This window comes from Pygocentrus nattereri, chromosome 25 (assembly GCF_015220715.1).
Source record: "Pygocentrus nattereri isolate fPygNat1 chromosome 25, fPygNat1.pri, whole genome shotgun sequence".
Lineage (NCBI taxonomy): Eukaryota > Metazoa > Chordata > Actinopteri > Characiformes > Serrasalmidae > Pygocentrus > Pygocentrus nattereri.
This window is the reverse complement of record NC_051235.1, coordinates 25,132,180-25,152,754: the sequence shown is the minus strand read 5'-3', so window position 1 is coordinate 25,152,754 and position 20,575 is coordinate 25,132,180. Positions and strand designations below refer to the sequence as shown.

The window sequence follows — 20,575 nt, the reverse complement described above, 5'->3', positions numbered from 1 at the left end:
TTAAGCCATACATTATAGAGGCCATATCTTAATTTCTTTTGGTATTTTTATATTTTCCCTCATATTTTTTCACGACTGTCTTCCAAGCTCTCATTATCTCTCAGAATGAAACAGGCTCTTTTTATTTTATTGACTTTAAGACGGGTATATTTAAATGATCTTCTGTGCTTGGCTGCCCTGTAATGTGGCTCTTTTGAAAATTTCTCTGTGAATGAGCTAAACTGCTGTAGTTAAAATAGATTTATTTAGATTTAGTTTTATTGTGACATTCATTAAATGGACTGTATGGATGGTGGAGTGAACATGATGTTATGAATGTTCACATATTACTTTAAACTCTTTTTTCCCTTTGGATATCTGTTCATGAAATCTTACAGATGCTCGAATATCAAAATTAGAATTAAAATCAGAATCAGAATGCATAGATCTAATGGATGCACTAATTTCTATGCATTTTTGTGTCATATAATGCAATATTTTTCTAATTTAGTGTTTTTACAGGCTTTCTGTTTCTTTTTCCAGTAAACTATGCATAGTCTGTTCAGTTCAGATCAAAATATTACCCAACCACTAATATACTGAATACTGAAATCCCTACACTGACTAAAGCTGTTGTCTCTGAAACTGAGACTGTCAATAGAGAATAAACATGCACAGTGTAATTCCAGATCTAAGCAAGATGATGATGTTTTGACTGATGAGAATGTATTAATTAAACTGTGACTAATGACGATCAGCACAACACATTTGGTGATTCTGTAATCCAATAGAGACATCATTTATGAAGTAGCTATGAAGACAGTGATGATGGTATATCACAATATATAATATATATATGTAATGTGTACAAATATAATGTGTTCATCGAGTCATGTTACATTTAGCTCTATTCAGTGATCAGTGTATGCAGTGACTCACTGCTATTGGTTTAACTGTACAGTCTTGGCTTGAGAGAAACCACAACAAACATGACCCTAAGGCAGAAACCAAACTGTAAATGAAGACCCCCACATTCCAATCTGTTGTACAGTACATCACACTGGCTGTAATTTAAATCATCGAGCCCCGTGGCAATGTTCCAAGCACAAAACTGATCTGAGTTGGTAACAGTATTGTCTAAATGTGATTATGCTTTTAATTTTTAGCAGATTTACTTTCCCTTATCGGAATTGGGATATTTGCTCCATTCATTTAAGCTGGATAAGATGATTATGGTGCAGAATGCATTGAACTAAATAGAGCAGCTGTCAAGCAATTTCTATGAAAACCATTAAGAGTTTGGCAGTGTTTTCAGTAAAAAAAAAAAATGCATCTAATCTTTCATATATTTCTGCGTCTGTTTTAGTAACATGTAATATGTTTGTTTGCTTATTCTTGTTTCATTGTGAAGAAGCCATGGAATCCATCCATAAAGTGGACTCTTTCTGCTTCATCTCTAGAGCCAACATGACAACTATAAAGTTGATGAAGTATGAATAAAACCACGAGTCCTATTTGACATTTTCCAACTGCGGTAAATAAAACTTCCCTGTTTTAACGGTGTGTCATTTGAATCAAGCGGCCAACATCTGTATTAACTTGTTTAAGTGAATAAGAACTGTCGCTTCCAGATCATGACAATAACAGATCCTTCTTACGAGACTCACGGCGATGACAACTACATTTACTGCAACACTTCAGGAACTGGAATAGATAGAACAGAACCAATTAAGGCAATTATCTCAGTTGACTCTCTTCCTTTGATATTCCTACAAGCAGGCAACGCATCGAGATGCCACAGCCATGTTCTTGACTCACATGGACTTTCAACGGTGAGAATCCCCGTAAAACAGTGAAATTTAGCCCACGGCTGGGCTTAAAATGTCCCTGGAATACCGCCTAAGCTACTACACTAGTCTAACAAGCAGACGCCGCACTGCTTTTCAGCACCTTTTCAGGAAAAAACAGCCCCTGTCAAAGCGTTCATGCCCAAACAGTATTAGGGAAGCATCAACCCACCACCATGAATCATCTGCTCAAATTACGTAATGTTCCTTAACTGCCAATGTACAACCTAGAGTCTCAGCCAATGTGTGAGGAATGCAAATAGCATTTATAACTCACACCACTGCCTGGCCACTGTGGCCGGGCTTTGGGGGCCTCAGAGAGTTAAATATTAAAGACGCGCGGCACGGCCCTGTGTGAGCTGCCCCCCTCTGCTGTGCTTCCCAGAATTACCATCAAAAGGAAAAAAAAAAAACTGTAGGAGATGGGATAACATGTTCAGAGATGCGACCCACGGTGAGTAACAAACTCCACGCCAGCTGCTCTCAGGATGCCTTTCACATTACCCACCCGCTTTATTAGATAGCAGTAAGGAGTAGATGGCGAAGCGACCACAGACACGGTGCCTCTTTCCTTCTTGCGTCTTTGCAAAAGCCTCCACATGTGAACGGAATATGAATGACCCAACGCCATATTCTAGCAAAAAGTAACGCTAAGTGGAGCAACAGAGGGGGGTGGGAGGTAGGGGGGAGGTGGTGGGATCCAAATTCTACCAGCACACTGTCGCACTAGCGATGCCTACCAACACTAAGCCCTGCAGCCACAGACTGATAGATAGATAGATAGATAGATAGATAGATAGATAGATAGATAGATAGATAGATAGATAGATAGATAAGCACACAAGTACATACATGAATAGATAGACAAATAAGCAGATAAAAGATAGATGCAGACATAAATAGATAGATAGACAGGCAGACACATAGATAGATAGATAGATAGATAGATAGATAGATAGATAGATAGATAGATAGATAGACAGATAAGCACACAAGTACATACATGAATAGATAGACAAATAAGCAGATAAAAGATAGATGCAGACATAAATAGATAGACAGGCAGACACATAGATAGATAGATAGATAGATAGATAGATAGATAGATAGATAGATAGATAGATAGAACAAAGAGCTAAAAAGCATGTTTTTCAATGACACCATTAATGCTTTTGAATGAAACTCGTAATAAACTAAGAAAAGGCATGAGTGCTAACGGCTAGGCTAGTCTGACATTCTGACGGCAGCTACTTACACATTTTCTCTTTTTCTGAAATGTGCTGAGCGACCGACGGCAGTGTGTGATATGGAGGGTCCACTGCAGCCTCAAGTTAATGTAAAATCCATGCACGATTTACCGAGATGTGAGAGCAGACGGGCGCTTTCTTCTTCCAAAAGAAAAAAAAAAAATCCCAAGAATAAACGGAGAATAAATCTGTCAGATTTTCAGCGTCTTGCTGAAAAGGAAACGCAGCGTGCTATCCACATCCAGAGAGATGAAGGAAGAGAGAGGGAGAGAGAGAGAGGGAGGGAGGGAGAGAGAGGGAGAGGGAGAGAGAGGGAGAGAGAGATGGAGGGAGATAGAAAAAGAGGAGTGAGCACTGGGGTTGAAACAGCCTCTCTGGTGCTGTATTCCGATGGGGGGAGAGAGAAAATCCAGCAGTTATTAGAAAGGGTCCCAGTGTATCAGAGACGATAAGAGAGCCTGTGCTGGGAGAGAGCAATCCACATCAAACCCACACGAGTGTGTGTGCTGACTTTACACAGCAGTGCTTCCAGCCCTCTCTCTCCCTCTCTCTCTCTCTTTCACACACTCACACGCACGCTCACACACACACACACACCCACACACACACACACACAGACTGAGACGCACTTCACCTCGTGTCTGAACTGCAGTGTCTCTCTCTGTCCTCCTCCTCAGCCTTTAACTGGGTTAGGATTTGCTCAGATTCGTTAATTAGGCTGAAATATTCCGGATCATTACGCGCGTTTCCTCGCAGCTTCAGTCTGGACGAAGAGCACGACGTCCAACTCAGAACTGTCACTCACTCATTTGCAGTCAGTCAGTGGTTTTATTCAAACTGCAGTTCTCTCTCTCTCTCTCTCTCTCTCTCTCTCTCTGATTCCCCCATTCAGCCTCTCCGCTCCAGCACGCGGAGCCTAAACAGGGCTTGTTTGTTCTTTAATCACTAAAGTAAATGAAGAATGGCTGATCGCGCTGCAGTCGCTTACGAAAAGGAAAGAAAAAAGCATCCCAGACGGAAGGAGCCCTGCTTTCCACCAGCCTGCCTTCACATCTGCTGCAGTTGCTGAAGCTCCCGGGTTTGAGCGGCTTCAGTCTCAGAGAGCTGACAGCCTCTGCGCATGCGCGGCGCTGCCACCGCTACAGAAGTGAAACGTGCGTGTGCTGAGTCTCACGCCATCACCACCACGAGCTCCGAAATGACATAAGTGTAAGATAACTTTTAATAATGTCGGTTGTTTGTGTGTGGTGTGTTGTGAATGTGTGCGTGTGTGTGTGTGTGGGTGTGTGTGGGTGTGTGTGTGTGTGAGGGTTTTGCTAAAGTGGGCACAGTGATGTAGGATTGCCACCTACTGGCATGGCCTCACTCACTCAGTATTCTGCAAGTGAAAGCCTGAATCCCCACCATGAGATTTCTCTCTGGGCACAGAAGTATTGCAGACACTATTGCATAGTAAAGCATGGAAGGTTTTTTGCTGATGTTTATTTATTGAAGTGACCGAGTTAAAAAGTCTCCCCAAAAACAAGTTTATACTCACCTCCTAATTATTCAATGCTTAATATGCTCAGATATCTGTTTCAAACTCCTGTACAAAAAAACTGGGCCAAGCCTAAAATGGCAAAACATTAAGCTTTTAATAGTCTTAACAACACATCAATAAACAAATAGATAAAGTGAGTTACTGTGGTGTAGATTTTCCCCTTTGTTTCTTTAAATGTTGAAGTCTGGTTACTAAACTTGCAGACAGTCTTTTGCAGAAAGAAGAGTCAGTATTGATTCACTCGGCACTGATGGCTTCAAACAGTGGAAGGACATTGCCAAGGTAGTTTTTGTTTAATGTAAGACCAGATATTTTCTAGAGGGTTTTAATCTGGACTGGACTTTGAGCAGGCCATGAGAAGCATATGTCATGTATTATCCATCCATCCATCCATCCATCCATCCATCCATCCATCTATCTATCTATCTATCTATCTATCTATCTATCTATCTATCTATCTATCTATCTATCTATCTATCTATCTATCTATCTATACAACCCCTTTTCCAAAAAAGTTGGGGTGCTGCACAAAATGTAAATAAAAACAAAATTCAATGATGTGCAAATCATTTAAACCCTATATTTAATTGAAAATAGTATAACCCACAAATTAAATGTTGAAACTGAGAAAGTTTATTGTTTTTAAAAAACTACATGCCCATTTTGAATTTGATGCCAACAACATGTTCCAAAAAAGTTGTGACAGGGGCAAATTTACCACTGTGTTTCATCACCTCTTCTTTTAACAGCACTCTGTAAGTGTTTGGGAACTGAGGAGCCTCTGCTGTAGTTTTGAAAGGGAAATGTTTTCCCATTTTTGGTTAACATAGGATTTTAGCTGCTTAACAATTCAGGGTCTCCTTGTGCCAAACTTTTTCAATAGTGGCATGTCCGGACTGCAGACAGGTCAGTTTAGTGCCTGGACTCTTAAAATGGAGCTATGCTGTTGTAATACATGCAGAATGTGGTTTGACGTCATCTGGATGGCAGCATATGCTGCCTAAAATATGTATATATCATTCAGCATTAACGATGCCTCCACAGATGTGCACATCACCCATGCCATGCGCCCTAAGGCATCCCTATACCATCATGAATCCTGGCTTTTGAACTGTGCACTGATAACAAGCTGAGTGGTCTTTAGCCTGGATGACTCGGTGTCCATGATTTCCAAAAATAATTTCAAATGTAGATTCACTGGACTACAGAACACTTTTCCACTTCCCCTCAGTCCATTTTAGAAGAGCTTGGGCCCAGAGAAGGTGGCAGCGTTTCTGGATCCTGTTTATATATGCTTTCTTCATTGTGTTTAAGAGTTTTAATTAACATTTGTAGATGCAGCAATGAACTGTTTTCACAGACAGTGGCATTCAAAGGTGTTTCTGAGCCCATGCAGTGATTTCCATTGCAGTATCTTGTCTGATTTTAATACAGTGTTGCCTGGGGGCCCCAAGATCTTGGCCAGCCAATACTGTTTTTTGGCCTTATCCCATACAGAGATTTCTCCAGATTCTCTGAAACTTTTAATGACATTATGTATCATAGATGGATGAAAAGCAAAAGTTCTTTGCTATTCTTTGTTACGTTGAGAAATGTTATTCCTGAATTGTTGCACTATTTGCCCTTGCAGTCTTTCACAGAGTGGTGAACTCCTCCTCATCTTGACTTCTGAAAGACTTAGCCTCTCTGTTATGCTATTTGTAGACTCAATCATGTTATTGACCTCTTGCCAGTTAACTTTGTTTTTGTGCAAATGTTCTTCTTTAACTTCTTCTCAGTGAGGATTCTTGACAGCTACACATCCTTTCAGACCCATAGCGCTGGGTTGTCTTCTCACAGTGGAAGGATGGACAGAAACACCTGTAGATTTTTTTTAGATCTGAAGCAGCTTGATTTTCTCTCTCTCCAGGAAGAAAGCACTGACTGCTGTTTATCTAATGAAATCTATTTGATTTCTGGGTTTAGTCAAAAACTTGCTCTTCCATGTTTTTAATTTCACTACAAAAACACAGTTTTTACGTGGAGCCTTATTTTAGCCACACCCCTGCATTTTAGAGCAGATAGTGAGACTGCGTCTCTGTCTCTCATGGCCAAATGGTAAGCAGTTAAAGCTCATTGTTTAAGTAAAAGAGTCCCAAAGTTTGAAAATCAACATTAAGAATATTAAGCAATTAAACAAACTTTTTTGTGTCTTGATAAAATATGATACGGCTTTATGTGTGTATATCTGTTCAAAGCTGTGCTTGTTACTTGTGTACTGGCAAGCATTTTGAGTTCTGCTCATTGTCCAGTTTTATCAGCTCCACTTACTGTATAGCTGCACTTTGTAGCTCTACAGTTACAGACTGTAGTCCATCTGTTTCTCTGATACTTTGTTAGCCCCCTTTTACCCTGTTCTTCAGTGGTCAGGACCCCCATGGACCCTCACAGAGCAGGCATTATTGGGTGGAGGATCATTCTCAGCACTGCAGTAATACTGATGTGGTGGTGGTGTGTTAGTGTGTGTTGCGCTGGTCTGAGTGGATCAGACACAGCAGTGCTGATGGAGTTTTTAAACACCTCAGTGTTACTGCTGGACTGAGAATAGACCACCAACCAAAAATATGCAGCCAACAGCGTCCTGTGACCACTGATGAAGTACTAGAGGATGTCCAACACAAACTGTGCTGCAGCAGATGAGCTATCGTCTCTGACTTTACATCTACATGATGGACTGATGGACAAAGAAGGAGTGAGTGCTGTCGGCACTGGGGAGCTGCGGTTCTTTGAGGGAAACATGAATTCCAACATGTACTGTGACATTCTGGAGCAGAGCACGAACCCCTCCCTTCAGAAACTGCGCCGCATAACAGTTTTCCAACTCGATATCGACCCCAAACACACCTGATGACAACTGCCTTGATGAAGGTAAAGGTGATGGACTGGCCAAGTATGTCTCCAGACCTAAACCCAACTGAGCACCTGTGGGGCATCCTCAAGCAGAAGGAGGAGGAGTGCAAGGTGTCTAACATCCACCAGCTCCGTGATGTCATCATGGAGGAGTGGAAGAGGATTCCAGTAGCAACCTGTGCAGCTCTGGTGAATTCCATGCCCAAGAGGGTTAAAGCAGTGCTAGATAATAATGATGGTCACACAAAATATTGACACTTTCACTGTGAGGTGGACTCATTTGTGTTGCCAGCTATTTAGACATTAATGTCTGTGTTGAGTTCTTTTCAGAGGACAGTAAATCTAAACTGCTATACAAGCTGCACACTGACTACTTTAAGTTATATCCAAATTTCATTTCTATAGTGTCGTCCCATTAAAAGATAAAATATTTGCAGAAATGTATATATATATATATAGTACTATGTGAAAGTTTTAGGCATCTAAGCAAGTTTTAAACAATTTACCTCAGCAATGACTTTATCACAATATACATTAGAATAAAGTCGTATTCATAATTCAAATAAACATAAAAACAATAAAAAGTATCAAGAATTTCTTGGGTCCATATTTTTCCTTGGCACCTTCACAGCCACCACAGAGACTTGTTAATATCATCAGTGACATCATGAGCTCAATTTACTGAAGCACTCATTGGTCAAACCAGGAGCTGCTTTTTAACTATCTGTGTGTGTGTGTGTGTGTATGTGTGTGTGTGTGTGTGAATGGACAGATTCTCCAGTGATCTACTTTCCTCGCAGAGGAGCTCTTCAGTCTAGACCTTCCTTTACAACAGCTGTTGTTCATCCTATTATGTTTCTCACTCTTTTCAACAGAAAAAGCATCATGTACTGGTTAGTGGCTGCAGTTTGTCAAGAGCGTGTCTACACATATTCAAAACCCATGTGAGGCTGAGGCACCGTTTTCTACAGTGTGCGTTTCCTTTGCCTGACCCTGTGCTGATGCTTCTCTTGCCTGAGAGCAACCATACCTGAAGTGTTTACAGAACAACAGAGTAACCCTGTTATGTCACTACAAATCATTTCTCTCCAACACTTTAAAAGTAAAAATAGTGCCTTAGACTCACCTCACATGACTCCCTCTCTCTCTCTTCCTTTCTGTCTTCATCTTTTTAAGACGGCTAGATAATTAAATCCATTTGGACAGCAGGTGAGGACTCTGCTCTCTGACTCATGGTGTATTTCTTTATATGCTTTTCTCTTTGACCGTTCTAAGTGACTGAAGATTTCGTCTCCCTTTGGTCTTGAACCAAACTACTAGTTTTAAAGGTATTGCTCAATTCCCCTTGACATCATTTGCTCAGAATTTTTCAGGTTTTTGATGGTAAGCCCAGAGTGAAGTGGCGCTCGCTGACTCAAATTAGTGCAATTTTCTCTTCTCTGCTGAATGGTTTACATCATGAAAAGGTACTGCTGTTAGGTGGGGCCAGGCACCAGAATTCAACTTATAAATCATAGTGAAGACATAAAGTCAGGTAAAGTTTATTTTAACTGCATGTAATTCGATACCAGTAGGCCTCATAGCAGAAAAGTCTCTATATTCATGAAACACAAGGCAGTAGCATCAAATCAAGAATGTTAATACATCATTTCTAGGTTAGTGAAAGTTTTTTGAACAATGTTATGAAAAAGAATTGACCTGACCATGACTCCGATGACCACACCTCTCCACCTCCACACATTCTTCACTCAGCGGATTACAGGACTATATCTCTGATTTTCATGTGACAGCGTTGGTTGGATCACCTGTACCTCCAAAATTACATCAGCCCATCATGACAATGTTAGCTGAACGGTTTTCATGCTGTGCAAAAATCCTAGACCCCCCCCCCCCCCCCCCCCTTATTTATTTATTTCTACACAAATCAGACATTAAGTTCAAGTTATTCACGTTTCACAAGACATTTCTGTGGAGATTTGATATAAGATCTTGCTTAGGATTACACACATAAAGAAATAAGTGAAAAATAGGGAAACTGGACCAACTGATTAAAAGCTACAGAGAAAATGGGACTCCTAACAACCACGCAAGACCTGGCGGACCACCAACACCACCCCCACCAGATAAACAGCACTTAAAGCTTTTGTCGTTGAGAGAGAAGAGAAAGTCAAGCTGCTTCAGATCTGAAAACATCCACAGGTGTTTCTGTCCATCCTCCCACTGTGAGAAGTAGTTATAAAGAAGCCCTTGCTGAGAAAAGATAGAAGCTGCTGGTGTTCTGTGGTCACCCTGGAGTCCAGATATCATTGAATGTGTTTGGGATCGTGAGAAGCAGAAAATACAATCAATTTGTAAGACTGAACTTTGGAGGAGTGGAAAAATACCCCTGCAGATTAAGTCCTTCAAAAGAGTGGAAGTTGTGTATTTAATATAGATTTTTTGCTTTAAAGAAAATTAAATTATATATATAATTTTTTTCTGACATTTTTTGGAAATGACCACTACTGTACCCTGTAGCAGGCTGGACAATATGACACTATAAATCATTATTGTGATAAATTATGTCACAATACAATACAATATGCTTTTCTGAACACATCATACATTTTGTTAGTACTTGTAAAATACTAACGAACTGTATATTTCATTGTAAAGAGAGCAAAATTCGTCTAATTTAGCCAGATGTAGTGCAACACAGTACTTTTGATAGTATTTTTAAACGATAGCACTGCTTGTTCATTTTTCTCTGTTCCAATTGATTACATTCCTGAAAAAATTAATATTGTAACACTGTGTATTGTAACAATTTGTAAAAGTATTGCAAAATTATATATATATTTTTTGCTTTAACTGCTCACCATTTGGCCATGAGGCACAGAGATGCAGCCTTACTGCTCTAAAAAACTGCTGTGTCTGATCCACTTGTACCAGCACAACACACACTAACACACCAAAACCAGTGCTGACAACGATCCACCACCCAAATAGCACCTGCTCTGAGAGGATCCATGGGGGTCCTGACCACTGAAGAACAGGGTAAAGGGGGGGGTTAACAAAGTATCAGAGAAACAGATGGACTACAGTCTGTAACTGTAGAACTACAAAGTGCAGCTATACAGTAAGTGGAGCTGATAAAATGGACAGTGAGCGTAGAAACGAGGTTTTCATAGTGTCAGGGTAAGGAAGTGGTCACAATGTAAAGGATAAATATAAATATATATATGTACATTTTTGATGTTTTTCGATGACGTCTGAAAAAATAAATGTAACATTGTGTATCATGAAAATTTGTAAAGGTACTGCAATATATATATATATATATATATATATATATATATATATGTGTGAAGACAGAGCTCAAAGAAGGGGATGATGGTGTGCTGTGCAACACTGTCTGACAGACAACAAGCCTGTCATTAGCCCATGGATGTAATGTAAGTTAGCATGGCTGAAAAGTCCCCCCAAAAATTGTAATTAAAGCGTGCCAATGTGTATCAAGTGTAGTTAGTATGCTAATTAGCTTGTTTTGCTTGTTTTATCAATTGCCAGTTGTAGACATTAAAACGAATTCGGGGGTTGGTGTTGAAGGGGGCACTGCTTTATCAGCGGTGGATTTGATCACAATCCAGCACTTTAACAGTTGTCTCCAGATGTGTTTTCCCCATATGAGATCACATCTACTGCTGGTTTGCCTAAGGCATTTCTATTCTGCCAATCTTTAATTGTCAATTAAATCACTATCATCCTCAGTCTATTGCATGTTTATAGTGGTTGAAATCAATTAGAAAGCGGAAGGACTCAGACATCTACAGCTGGAATAAAGAAATAATATCCATGCTTTGGTATAAACCACAAGCAGTAGGGAAGACCATTCAGAACTAAAGAAAAAGCTCTCATGCAGAAGGAAATTATCAGTAGGGGTAACGGTTATGTAACTCTGAAATGATAACGCTTTCATCTTCAAACACTGGGGATATATTTTGACAAGTTTTTTTCTGCTCAGCGGTTCGTGCATGCTTGACAAAATGAATGAATTAATATTAAAACAAATTTTATTTCCTGAGCTGAAAGTAAATCAGCAGTCGAGGGGGAAAAAAGGACATAGCAAATAAAAATCTGGACATTCTGGATGGATGGAAGGCTTGCCGGCTGGATGACTGACCTGATGGATGGGTGGACGGTTGATACTTAAAGCCCGTCGCCTGTGCCTGGGGTCTCAGGGGGGACTGATTGAGTTGGATGTGATGTGGATGTGATGTGTGAATCTAGTCTTGATCTCCAGACACATCCAGGCCTCGAGGGAGGAGGCCTGTTGAACATGGCTGGTGTGAATGCGGTGCTATAGTGTTCCATATGCATCTCACTTCAACCAGTCACAACACGCTTCACCTTCTTCGCAAGGCCGAGCCAGGTAGCCTGTCAGCTTTTCTGGGACCAGAAACTTCAAGAAGTGAAAAAGAAAAAGGTTTGAGTTGAGACTCTTCAAAGCTACTAAGACTGGCTCTCTATTATTAATGTGGCTGTGGCACTACTCTTGTTTTTTCCTGTATGCTTAAATATTAAATGCAACCCCTATCCCCCCCCCCCATAAAATCCATATGATAAAGCCCATGCAGAGAGCAAAGGCTGAGCCGCTTTCTCTGAACTCCTCGAGACAGATCCCACTGAGAGCACAGTGCCTTTCTGCACAACCTGAACTGTGAGAATCAGTTCTTTTACAAGGAGGCTAAATTTAGACGTGCAGAAACCTCTGAGTAGATTGTGTTGAATGATCATCCTCTGTAGTTTCTGATGAGCTAGGCCACCTGGCTTCCACAGCCATTTGCTTAATCAGCCAAGGATTGTCCACTTATGCAATTTATTTTTGCTTTTGCATTCTTACCACATGCATATTCAAACTGGTGGAGACGGTTCCTTTAGGAAACAGTGGAGAAAGCATGGTCGGCTTTTCATTTTTCCACTGCAGCTGTTCAGCAGCTTGGCCTACTTTTTGCTGAATGAACCAGTGTGCATTCAACCTAATGGGTGTTCACGAAATGCATTGGCTTGCTGGTGTAAGCAAGCTGACACGCCCTGTTTAGGCTTCACTGCTGTCTGCACCCGCACTGTGATTTGTCAAAAATATCCTTGAAATGTTCAAACTTGGGGAGAGGCCACTGTGCCCCGGTTCTACAAACAGAGACCAAACAGAATATATACTGTAAATGTACAGCATGTACCGTTGTAATCTACTGTATTCTTTAAATATAGCAGAAAGCAGCAAGAAAATGTTGAATTCTGGGAGATATATTTCAAGCGGGTCGAACATATTAAAATCTTGGATCAGGTGTTTTATGGAAAGCTTACTGGGAAAGGAACCAGTAGTTTGCACAGTCTTGAGGAGTCTGTGTCTGAATTTTGTAGTGATAGGGTCAAAACTTCCCTGCATTCCTTTGTTAATATCTGTTAATTGGCGTATATATTGTCATCTACAGTTCTCATCTACTTGAGTTTTTTTTTTTTTATTAACAAAAATAATACTCCTACTTAGGGGTGCTGTATAGGCATGAAAAGCTAGGACAATTATAATGGCCTGTGACTGACAGGGGCCCTTAAAAATGATTATAAAACGGACATTTCTGGTTGTAAAAAACAGCTAACAGCCTAAAGAACCCCATCAAATTCTTATGATATGATTCACTGTAAAAGGACAGTGTAAATGTCAAAAGACAATTCACTTGAATTGCTTACCTGTTTCAAATATTAGTGTTTCAGTCAGAAGTAGCATCAAACCCAGGCTGAATCCCAAACGGCTCTGTATTCCCTACATAGTGTGCTAGCTATGGAAGCGAAGAAATTCTAGCCTGTAGAGCCAAATAGTGCATCATTTATCAAGCATGGATGTTCCAGATGACTATTCTTAGCTATACTATGTACCATTGGACTGCAGAATCCGTTATTTAAATTCTTACATAGTGCACTATTAGGGACCAGGGGGACATTTGAGAAGAGGGGCACCACTGAATCGGTGCTATGAAAGACTCGGTGGTAATTTGGTGTATTGCCCAACCCCTACCCCTTCAATTTACATGAAATTGTTTGCTCCTGCTCACAAAACAGGTGAGAAGTTTACTTGGTAGCAGTGAGCTGCAAATGAAGAGTTGTCTCAGCTTCTTAAAGAAAAATCTGGCTTCCAAAATGAAAAGAATGAAAAGAAAGACAAGTGAAATAGGCTACTTCTGCTCCACTAACATTAGTTACTGCATATCTTCACAGAAGATTCTCAGTGTTTACATTTGACTCCTCTTTTAACAGACATTTAGCCAGCTATTCATACTAAATCAGTTGTCTCTGTCCCTGCCAGGCCCAGCAGATGCAGCTTCAAGCTCACCAGCCCTGTCTCCCCATCCATCCCTATAGCCCTACCAGTGGACCAGCTCTACTCCCACCTGAAGAAAGAGGTGAGCAGCATACCTGCAGTTGGTCCATGGAAATTTCCTTTTTTTATTATTATGGAAAAAGATACACAAATACCATCATATTTAAAATTTAGGTTAGTGAGAGTCCATTTTACAGCTTTCAGTACATCAAGGGATTAACATGCTAACATTGGCTAATTTTGAGCTGTGGGGCTAATGTTGCTAACACATTCATCCAGCCCTCACTAATGTTGCTCAGACTTGTTCATGTGGTTTTGGATGCAGTATGACTTAATGGAGTTATAGTTGACCAGTCTGAAACTCCTTCTTGCTTTCTGCACCCTGTAAATACTCAACCTTTACTCTTCCTTCTTGTGATGAAATTTCTCATCCCACCATCTGCCCTTCACCTCTTTATCCACGCCAGTATAAGATCTCCAATGAACAGTTGGGGTCAGTCTTCTTGCAACCTCAACCTTCTTGGGTTGAATTCTGACTCCCATTATGTGTATGCACATCACGGCTCGTCTTCAACCTTCCTAAGTTCAGTCAGGTTACTTCACTGCTGTGTTCCCTTCACTGGCTTCCTGTAGGTGCATGCATCAGATATCAAACCCTGATGTTTGCCTACAAAGCCCAAAACAGTCAAGCCCCTTCCCACCTGAAGGCAAAGGTCAAAACTCAAACTGTACCTTCAGCCCTTTGAGCTTGGCTTGACCCACCATCCTTCAAGGCGCATGGAAGACAAGCATCAAGACTTTTCTCTGTACCGGCACCCAGGTGGTGGAACAAACTCCCACTGGCTGTCCGAACAGCAGAGTCTCCTGCGGCCTTTACTCACAGACTGAAGACGCTAAAGTGAGCACTAATCTAAGTACTTATAGAAATGTATTGCATTGCACTTCTGCTGAGATTTATCCTATGTCTTTCTTTCTAGGCATCTGCAGTGGCTTTTCTATCTAGTGGTATCTGAGCTTAAGGGTAGTTTGTTTTGGAACCTACTCATACAAGCTAGGATACATTGTTTGAGTGGACAACAAAGCACTTTTGTAAGTCACTCTGGATAAGTGTGTCTGCTAAATGCCGTAAATGAAAATGTAATTGTAAATGTGATGCAGGCATATGAATGCTACAGATTACATTCGCTGTTCCTGTGGTTTTCCTTCAGAAATTATTGTCAAAACTGTATGCCAGCAGGGAAGCTGGAAATAGACACATCTTGTGTGAAATGGCCTCTGCATTCAGATCAACGGTGAAGTTTTGTTTATGTTATGGTTCACAGTAAGTCATACTGGATGTGGTTTGAGAAGGTTGAGGTTTGGAGATGTATTTCCAGAAAAGAACTGGGTATCTCCTGAATTCTAGTGTTTGTTGGCAATGTTAACCTCATAGCTCCAGTGCTATACAAGCAAGATTTGGACACCAAACATGTCTTGGCTGGTCGACTACATCTGGGGTAAGTGAAAAATTGTGTGAAATAGATTTTTCACCAAATCATTCCTTGAACTTTGCAACAGCTCATGTATATCTTTACATGTTGTATATAACGTCACAAAACTGAGGGTTCTCAGGTAGAGTATTAGGGCATGTATGAGCTGTACATTAGAAATGGTGGTTGGTTAGTGTAGTGGTTAACACCTCTGCCTTCTATGCTGTAGACTGGGGTTCAATCCCCCACCCGGGTAAGCACCCTACACTATACCAATAAGGGTCCCTGGGCAAGACTCCTAACACCACCTTGGCCTACCTGCGTAAAAATGATTAAATTGTAAGTCGCTCTGGATAAGAGCGTCAGCCAAATGCTGTAAATGTAAATACAGGGGTGGTAATAAAATGCATTTATAAAAGCAAAATTGTCCTTTTCATTATGCAGTATTGCTGCGAGTAAATGACTAATTACACTGTAAACAATGTTTTACCTAACATAAATAACAACAACCTTGAAAAAAATGTATTTTAATTGTTATAGTAATCTTCACTTAGCTAACATTTAGCTAAATGTTATTCTCTTTTGTTCTTAAAACTCTTAAAAAATAGAGGACTGTCTGTGCTAAACTGAGTCCCTGTCTGAACTTATTTTCTGCTAGAGTGGAACCGTTTAGAATTAATTACATTCCCTCCAAGAACCGGAAGGATTTTGTGTGGAGAGGAAGCCTCTCTTTCCTCTGCTGCTTCATGCTCTTTCTGTTTAAGATCATTTTCTCATTATGTGGCCTTTCACTCCAGCATTAAAGCCAGTCACTGATCCAGCCATTTGTTTTGGGGATTACCCTTCCTTCCCTGTGCTGTGTACTAACAGCATGACCAGCACCACCACAAAGAATAGCCCTCTAGACTGAAATAGAGAATATGAGCTGTATAGTTTTCCTGGTAACACTTTCCTGTCAGTCAGTGTTTATAAGGCTACATAATACCTGCATATGCCCTTCATGACAATTGACAAAAACCTACAGAAACATTTATAAATGCTTATTCCAGTGGCTGTGAATTGCCATAATGACTGCCTTTGTCAGCCTTGTCTGGTGACATCAAATGTGTTTTTAATGGGTTTTTTGGCTTTTTTGGGTTAAATGACATTACACATTATAACAAATAACACACTGGCTTAATGTACACCATATGGCCAAAATATGCAGACACCTGACCGTCATATCTATATGGCCATCTTGGACATCCCATTCCAAAACCAAAGCCATTAATATGGAGTGTTTATAACAGCCTCCACTCTTCTGGAAAGTTTTCCACAAGATTTTGGAGTGTGTCTGTGGAAATTTATGCTTATTTAGTCAAAAGAGCAAGCTTCCTCAAACTATTGCCACAGAGCTGGACTCATAATAGTAATGCATTTTATTTACAATGCACCTTTCATTTAGGTGAAAATCTCCTGGTGCTATAAAGGTTAATTCAATACAATGAAAAAGCATAACATTTAGAACAAGCCAGTACATAACCAAAAAAAGTGAATTGTAATAATAGAAAACCACTATAATATATAATAGAAGGCTGTTCTACCCCCATGCCATGCTCAATATCACACAATAGCATTTAAAAAGGTCTTTTTAAATAAAAATACCTTTAAGCCAGTTTTGAAAGAAGCTTGATCACACATTGTTTGCAGTTTAGTTCTGAGAAGTTGGAGAAGATGATTAGTGTTAGACCTGAGATTGCAACTAGAAATTACACGGAGTAAGAAGTTCCTTGAAATAATCTGGTACGATTCCATGAATAAGGAGAATAGGAGAAATTTATAGTCAATTCTGTGTGAGACAGGAAGCCAAGGTAAAGACTACAAAGTTCAGATGAGAATCATATAATTGTCTAAATGTCTTGGCGTGTTGTAGCATTAAAATTAATTAAGGGGCCAAGCCCAAACTTTAAAAACCAGCACCAGCCCATTATACTACCTCCACCAAACTTTACTGTTGCAGCTATGCATTCCAATAGACAGCATTTTCCTGGCATCCACTGAACCCAGAATTAAATTCCAGAGACCAGTGGTGGTATGCTTTATTCCAATCCAGCTGGCACTTGGCATTGCACATAGTAATCTTAGGCCTGTGTATTGCTGCTCAGCCATGGAAACTCATTTCATGAAGCTCCCGATGCACAGGTATTGTGCTGCAGTTGCTACCAGAGGCAGTTTGAAACTTTGGAGTGATGTAACCAAGGATAGGTGATTTTTATTCATTATATGCTTCAGCACTTGTCAGTTCCACTCTGTGTCTACCACTTTGAGGCTGAGCTGTTGTTGATCCTAGATACTTCCATTGCAAAGTATTAGCACTTACAGTTGACTGATGGCAGATCTAGCAGGGAAGGAACTTCATGTTTTGTGGCAAAGATGGCATCCCATGACAGTACCATATTTAAGGTCGCTGAGCTCTTCAGTATGACTGATTCTACTGCCAGTGTTTGTCTATGGAGACTGCATGGCTGTGTGCTTGATTTCATACAGCTATTAGCAATGGGTGTGACTAAAACACCTGAACTCCATAATTAGCAGACGTGTCCACATACTTTTGGCCACAACCTGTATATCTCAGTGACTTAATGTTGATGGCATGACAAATCATATAAATGTTTTTTAATGGCATTTTCAGAAAAGCTTATTGTTGTTGTACCAGTCTGTCTTGGCAAACTTATATTATCAGCATTATGTCGCTGTGACGTACATTGAGTTTGTGTCATTTTACCTTAGAAAGTGCCTGATGGAAATAAATAAATGCTGTCAGCTTAACAAGTTTGCAAATGCAACCTTTATGTCAAATGAATGGAATAATATATGGTTATGTTGGGCTATGTCAGTTTTCCTTAAGGGCTTATGCAGGCATCATGTAGCCTTATAAACACTAACCTACAGTAAAATGTTACTGTTAACTTTAACTCTAGTCCACAAAACTGATAAAGTCACTGTTTCCCTAGTCACCTGTAATTCACAATACTTTATCAAGTTGGGCCAAATGTCAAGCATGTCATTTTTCCCTCACTGTCAGTAATAGACACAAATAGCAATCGTTCAGTTAGAATTGTCTTCGTTCTCTGTGGTTTGGCCTGCTTAACCAGACCTCAGATGACAGATTTATGGAGATGAAAGATGAAATTACATTTCTATGAAGCGCAAGGTTAAACAGGCAAACACCATGAAGCACATTAAAACAGTGCCCACATCCAACAGATTAGTACGGAGGGATGCAGTAAATCAAAAGAGCCAAACATCTCATCTATAATTCATTTTAAGGGAGAACATATCATCCTCAAGAAGTTCAAGATAAACTTCAATGCTTGAGGGAAAAAAAGCTGCCAAAAACCTGGTGCGTTGCAGCTCTATCGTAACATTGCAAATATTTAGCAGGCTGATTAAAAACCAAAAGAACGTTCAAAGCGAAACCAGTATGGAATATTAAATACAGAGCAGCTTCCTCCAAATATTTCCTTACGGTATACTGGATGAAACAGACTGTGGACCCTAGAGGGCCGTGTTGTGGATGGAGTTCAATTTGCTGAACTGATGTCTTTAAACTTTTGCATATTCGCTACATGCACGGCATAATCAATGCTGTAGTTTAGAGATGTTTTGAAGTTGGATATAATTCCCTTCACAGTTTGTAAGAGATCTTCTAATGATTTTTAATGAAGACTTTATAATGAGAAAAATGAATTTGCCAATAAATAAGGTTGACAGCTAAGCCAGTAAGGCATAAGTTTGTTGTTAGTAAGGTTATCATGCTTGAACACTGAGCAGTAGGCATTATTTATGTGCTGGTAATTGATTATGGAAAAATGAACACTGATTGATGCTTCGATGTGCCACTAGGATATCAGTTCCCTAGTCTCGGTGGATTAGGATAATTTATTCAACCATCTACAGAAATCAACACATCCTAATCCCTGGGATTCCTTTAAAAAAGGATTAGTTTGCAGTAATGCTCCATACTGGCAAACCATCTGCTATCCTCTATTAAAAATACAGGTGTAAGCAATAGTGGGCATGATGGCCAAAAATGTATATCATGGTTTAACCTATTTATATAGGTTTTAACAGTGGCTTATTATTCTGAGATATCCCATAATTTTTAATAAGAATAATTTTTAATGACCAAAGTAAACCTGAAATATTTTTATTGTGCAAAAGTGCTAAACTGTAACGGAGCCAGAATGTATCTGTTGCTCCATTTAAGGTGGAACAAAAATGTAAACAAAAGCTTCTGAATAAGAAGCCACCCTCAGCCTGGTATAAATTCAGACATAAATACAGGTGTCTGATTGTAACTGTTGCATCATTTAAGGTGGAATGGAAATGTCAAATAAGCTCTGTAGAATTAAACTCAAGAATTTTTCAAGTTATTTTCCTCAAACCTACACATCAGGGTCATAGTGAAGCACTTCTGAGTATCTGAAGAACCGTTCATTTGACTGTTTAGAAAATTATGATTAATATGCCTCCCAGCCAATCACAGTCACCTCTAAACGTTCTGTTCTTTGGCAAACAAAGGAAACGATCAGACAGAACTATTCACAACAAACCTGCAGTGAGAATAGCAGTGGCAGTAAATTAGTCCGAATTATTAGATGTGAAAAGGTGTTACTGTAATGCTTGATACATGCTATCTTGATCATCTGTACACTATTTAAGGTGGAAAAGGAAATTCAATAAGAAGCCAACTTAAGCTTTGAAGTAACGCAATTTCAGCCTGTGCTGCTTCGGAAGGTGCTGCTGTTTTTATTTCACTCCTCAAACTGAAATTGTTTCGGGTTAAACTGTGTGCATGGTGCTACCAGGTAGTGTTTGACAGATGTAGGAACAATAATGATTGCTATTGGGACCTTCTCTGTATTTTGCAAATGGTTATTTTAGCGGGTTTAAGTGTGTTTTTATATCTGAAGCATAAACCTGGCCTGTAACTCACTCACTCACTTATATCTAGCAGGTTGAAGATTCTCCACTGGGGGCAGCAGTCAAATGGTTTTGGTGCTTTATAAGAATTGTGCTCCACCTCAATAAGTATCTTATGTACATAATAATCCAGTAACTGCAGAAAATCTGATTTTAAATGCGTTTACATGGACTTCAGCAATCAGATAATGGGAAAACTCCTCCATGCGTACATGAGTAAGGCAGTACTTGGAATTTCTGTTTTTCAACCAGCTAAGAAAATCACAGAAGAAAAGACGAAT

At 39.9% G+C, this 20,575-nt stretch overlaps 1 protein-coding gene across 4 annotated transcripts in view; it reads right to left on the bottom strand.

Moving 5' to 3' along the window:
- lrrc4cb (leucine rich repeat containing 4C, genome duplicate b) overlaps positions 1-20,575 on the bottom strand; it is a 75,734-nt gene that overhangs the window by 49,965 nt on the left and 5,194 nt on the right. Inside the window, exon 1 of one of the 4 annotated variants that reach the window (XM_037534555.1) lies at positions 3,708-4,033. The exons of 1 other annotated variant lie outside the window; for it this stretch is intronic. The gene's annotated coding sequence lies outside the window, so the exon portion shown is untranslated. Of the gene's footprint in view, positions 1-3,081; positions 3,522-3,707; positions 4,034-20,575 lie in introns of those variants that run through there. 2 more of the 4 variants (XM_017722783.2, XM_017722784.2) reach the window with 2 other exon arrangements.